This window comes from Nomascus leucogenys, unplaced genomic scaffold (assembly GCF_006542625.1).
Source record: "Nomascus leucogenys isolate Asia unplaced genomic scaffold, Asia_NLE_v1 000838F_82633_qpd_obj, whole genome shotgun sequence".
NCBI lineage: Eukaryota > Metazoa > Chordata > Mammalia > Primates > Hylobatidae > Nomascus > Nomascus leucogenys.
Genome location: NW_022097954.1, coordinates 7,543 through 12,804, shown reverse-complemented (window position 1 = coordinate 12,804; position 5,262 = coordinate 7,543). Strand labels below are relative to the sequence as shown.

Below are 5,262 nucleotides of genomic sequence, written 5' to 3'. Positions count from 1 at the left end.
CATCACTATTCATGTTGTCTCAACACTTTTTATCTAGGTCCTGAAGGGCATAAAAAAGAATGTATATGGTCAGATTTATTTTTATAGACTTAAGATGTTTCTTTTGCTGTATTTTCTGTGCATACTAGTATGAATATATGGAGACAAGGACAAATGAACATTTAAGTGGTTATATGAATTTTGCTCATATGGCTAATTATTTATACAGATGTTGTAAATGACAAGATAAAACAGTAAAGTTTGATGAACTTATCTGTGCCCTGTGAACTTTAGTTCACTTACTATATAACTTAATTCAGTCACTAATAATTAGTTTAAAAATGTGTTTAAAAGCTGCAAACCACATTTTATTACACATTTCTGAATCAGGAAGGGGTAAATTGTAGCATAGCTTTCTTGTGCCACTGACTTTTTTGGGGAGAAACATTCTGCAATAAAATACAAGTTTCCAAACTCTATTTATGAAAAAGCTTGAGTTTCTTCTGTGATTAACCTTCACTCCTCAGTCCCTTTTACCCAAGGAATGGTTCCTAGGTCATCTTTTTGAAGTTTAGTTTCTGGAAAGTTTCCAGCAAACCTCTCCTGTGCTTTGTTCCAGTTGTTGTTGTTGTTGTTTTTGTTTTGGAGAAGGTGAGTCTCTTTAACTGAGGAGGGTTTGTCTGTCTCCAATCCTGCATATGTTTGCCGAAGCTGAAGCTGTATTGGAGTTTTTATTCTCCCACCATCCTTCCCCAGGCCTTCTCCTGTTTTCAACACATCTTTTTCAACATCTTCTGACCTTTGTCGCTATCAGTAATTTCAGAATGAACAGATGCAGAAGCATCATCTCTTTGGAAATTCCCTTCACTTCCAATCTGCTTCCTATGTTTTCCAGCTCTATCTTTATATTTTTGATTCTCCAGTATCTTATCATCTTTGTAGTCTGTATTCTGTAAACCATATTTTACTCATATATTTTTAAAATCCTTTTCTTCTTTCCAACTCGTTTCCTTCTTAGTTAATGATGGACCAACAAATGATTCATCTTTCTTATCAAGGAAAAGGTGAGCTCTAACCTGCCCTGGTTCACATCCAACACAGCTATTACTGCCAGGGTGAATGTAATAAGATAACACAGTGTCTCCAACTTTCACTTTATCTCCATGCTCAGGTTCATAAGGGTCACATTTAATTTTCAGCTGAACAATCCATTTTCCATTAACAATTGTTCCATTTTGACGGCCTGATCCAAAAGGACATAACTTTGTAAGTCATGGTCAAAATAAATTTCTGCATGAAACTTACACCAACTTTAGGGATTTGAAGAGTATGCTCCATATCATTTTCCCTTCCATTTGTAGCAGGTTTTACAGCAGTAAGGATGAAGAGTGATCCTGTCTGTAACACAGGTGATCTAATGACAGTTACTCTCATATATGGGGGCCACACTTTTTCCTCATCTTCCTCCTCAGTATCTTTTGCAGTTGCATTGCCTTTACTGGTAACGCCTTCATCATAACTAGCCTCGGTCTGAGAGTCTGTAATTTCACCTTCTTCTGGTTCACTATGAGTCTCTGTGATTTTCTCATCCTTAAAGTTGAATTGAGATGTTTTCATTAAGAGGAGATTCCATAGTATTTCCACTAACTGGAACAGTAAATTTTGGGGGACTATTTTTGTGATGAATGCCTATTTTGGCTTTTTTTTCACATTTGTGATATTGTCTTTCCCATTGCAGTTTGTATGTTCAACACTGAAGGCTTCTTGATCCTCTGAATTCAAATCCTTTTCCTCAGTTTTTTTTTTTTTTTTTTTTTGTAGAAGAATCTGGATCCTTTCTTTTCTCAATTTTTTATTTTTGTCTTGTGCTGTAAGTCTGATAAGGTTGCGAATCTACTCGAGAATGAAACCGATAGCGACCACTTTCCACATCACAGTAGTACTAAATTAAATCATAATATATTTGATTCTCAGAATCTTAATAGAAACCAATGCTGTGGTTAAAATACCATCCAGCATTTTCATCATAACTAAATCCAGTCTATGATAAAGCCGCTTCTGCTGCAGCTCTCAAACTTCCAGCTAATGATGAACCTTCTAAGGACGTATCTTGTGCTGCTAATGCAGATGCTGGCTCCTGTGAATTTGAGGCAAATGACCCTCTTGTCTACATTCAACATTTGCTGTCCTATCAGTACCAGGGTGAGCACCATTTTTCCATTTATAACTGATCATTAGAATTCAAAGCAGGAGTTTCAATATCCTGATCTTGCTGATTTGACAGTTCAGTCACTCACTTTATTTGGAAGACTAACATCATTAGAGTAGATCTGATAATAATAATCTGAGACTGATCAAGGAGCATGGCTCTCTGTGAGTACTTCTACATCAGACTTTTATTATCTCCATTTCTCCCACAGCGGAGTACGTTACTGAGTTCTTCCAGCTGCGTGCGGAGCTCCTGGCGGTTGCTCGTGTCGCTCTGAGCAGCCGTCCTATGCGAGGCCATAGCTTCTCCCATTCCCGCACCTGCCGCCTGCAGCTCAGCGTTCGGGTTCCAGCTTCTCCGCCCTCCTTCTCCTCTGGACCAGCTCGGGCTCGTGGTGGGGGAGGAGCGGCCACAGCGAAGGCGCTGGCGGCGGGTACCGGCCTTAGGCCGTGAGTTCGGGCGCCAGATGGCTGCGGCCTCGGAGGGGCTGCGCGGGGCCGAAACGGGGGCCGGAGGAGCCACAGCCACGGGGGCGCGCGGGCAGCCACAGGCAGCCTCCCCGGCCTGGACGCCCCGAAACGCGGAGGCTAACGGGGCTGCGGCAAGAGCAAGGGGACGGCGATGGCCCCGCCGGATCTACGGGGCCTGGAACCCTGGGAACGATTGTACCTTCCCCAGGCACGGGGGCCGCGGGAGGACCGTCGAAGTCCAGGGGCCAGAAGAACTCCAGCAGTTCCCGAGTTGAGCTGGAAACAGTGGCCAAGCGTGTTTTAAATCGAGTTTCCGTGTGGCTTGATATGATCTGCTGGTTACTCTTATTTTTTACCTCCATTCGTTGAGCTATGATTGACAAATTGAAAAGTGTATATTTTTAGTGTATTGTACAATAGTGTTTTGAGATGTCAGTAGTCTTTAAATTATCTCAGTTAAGCTAGTTAGCTTATCTATCCCCTCACACAGTTAATGCGTTCCTGTGTGTGTGGTGAGGGCACCTGAGATCTACTCTTGTAGCAAATTTCAAGTACACAGTATTGTGAACTATAGTCACTATTCTGTACATTAGTTCCCCAGCAGTTACTCACCTTATAACTGAAGGTGCGCCCCTTCCATGGGTATCTCCTCACTTTCCCCTCTTCCCAGCCCATGGGAACCACGGTTCTACTGTTTCCATGGCTTTTTATTTTTTATTTTTATTTACTTTTTTAGATTTTACATACAAACGAGATCACGCAGTAGTTGTCCTTCTGTATTCGGTTTATTTCACTTAGCATAATGTCTGCAAGATTTATCAATATTGTTGTAGATGAAAGAGTCTCATTTTTATTAAAGCTGAAACTATGTATCTCTCAGTTTATTTATCTGTATCAGAGGAGTGCAGATGCCCTTGATGATCCTGATTTTATGTCCTTTGTCTATATACTCCCAATTGGGATTAGTGGTAGTTCTAGTTTAAAAATTTTAAGGAACCTCCATATTGTTTTTCATAATAGCTGCACCAATTGACATCCTCAAAAACAGTGTACAACTGTTCTCTTTTTCTACACCCTAACACATTTTATCTTTTGACTTTTTGATAATAGGCATCCAAACACCACGGATAAGGTGATACCTCATTGTGATTTTGATTTTAATTACTCTGATAATTAGTGACGTTCAGCATTATTTATTTATTTATTTATTTAATTTTTTTAACAGTTTTATCAAACATCATTTTATTCATTGTGCAATATTACATCCTAGGATATTCTATAATTTAAGAAAGTAAGTGCAAATTGTAGAATAAACTGCTTCATTTTTTACATTTGTGTCATTTTTATATTTTATTTTTATATACCTGCTGGCCATTTGTATATCTTTGGAAAAGTTGCCATTTATATATTTTGCCCAATTATTAATCAAGAAATTGCTTTTATTTCTGCTGTTGGTTCTTTTTTGTATTGATTAGTATGACATATATTTTGGATAGTAACATATTATCCTACATATGGTTTACAAATATTTTCTCCCATTTCCTATAATGCCTTTATATTTTGTTGTTTCCTTTATTGTGCAGAAAATTTTTACTTTGACATAGTTCCAGTTGTTCATTTTTGCTTTTGTTGACTGTGTTCTTGGTGTCATATCCAAAACATCATTGCCATGACCAGTGTCAAGGAGGTTTTTCCCCATTTTTCTTAGAGGATTCATGATTTCAGTTCTTATGTTTAAGTCTTTATTTCATTTCAAATTCATTTTGTGATGATATGAGAGAAAGGTTCACTTTTTTCTGTGCATAGCTAGTTTTTCCTACACCACTCCTTGTTTTTTCCCTACACCACTCCTTGTGTTTATCCTTTCTCCATTCTGTGGGATCGGTTGACTGTACCTTTGTGAGTTTATTTCTGGGTCCTCTTCTGTTCTATTGGTTTTTATGTAGGTACTATACTATATTGTACCTACACTATATTGTATGACTACACTATATTGTATGTACACTATATTGATAACTACAGCTTTGTAATATAGTTTGAAATCAGGAAGTGTGAGGCTTTCAGCCTTTTTGTTCTTCTCAGTATTTGGCTATTTGAGGTCTTTTGTGGTTCCATGCTAATTTTAAAATTGTTGTTCTACATTTTTAATAAAATGGCATTAAAATTTTGATAGAAATTTAACTCTGTAGATCACTTTGTGTAGTATGGGTATTTTAACAGTATTAATTTTTAGAATCCATGAACACATAATATATTTCCCATTTTGTATTCTTCATTTTCTTTCCTCAACATTTTATAGTTTTCAGTATGCAGATCTTTCATATTCTTTGTTAACTCATTCCTAAGTATTTCATTCTATTTGATAATATTGTAAATGGAACTATCTTTATTCCTGTTTCAGATATTTTGTTGTTACTGTAAAAAAATGCACTTGATGTGCATATGTTAATATTGTATCCTGAAAATTTACTGACTTGGTTAGTTATAACAGGTTTTTTTTTTCTGGTAAAATGGTGGGTATTCTGAATTCTGGTTAAACTTTAAATTGATAGTTCCTATTATCACTTCAAAATTATTTAAAATATAACCAGATGGATTACTGCT

At 37.5% G+C, this 5,262-nt stretch overlaps 1 pseudogene; it reads right to left on the bottom strand.

Annotated features, from left to right (window-relative positions):
* Positions 1-495: 495 nt before the first annotated feature.
* Positions 496-3,020, bottom strand: LOC105737547 (annotated as a pseudogene).
* Between the last annotated feature and the right edge of the window lie 2,242 nt (positions 3,021-5,262).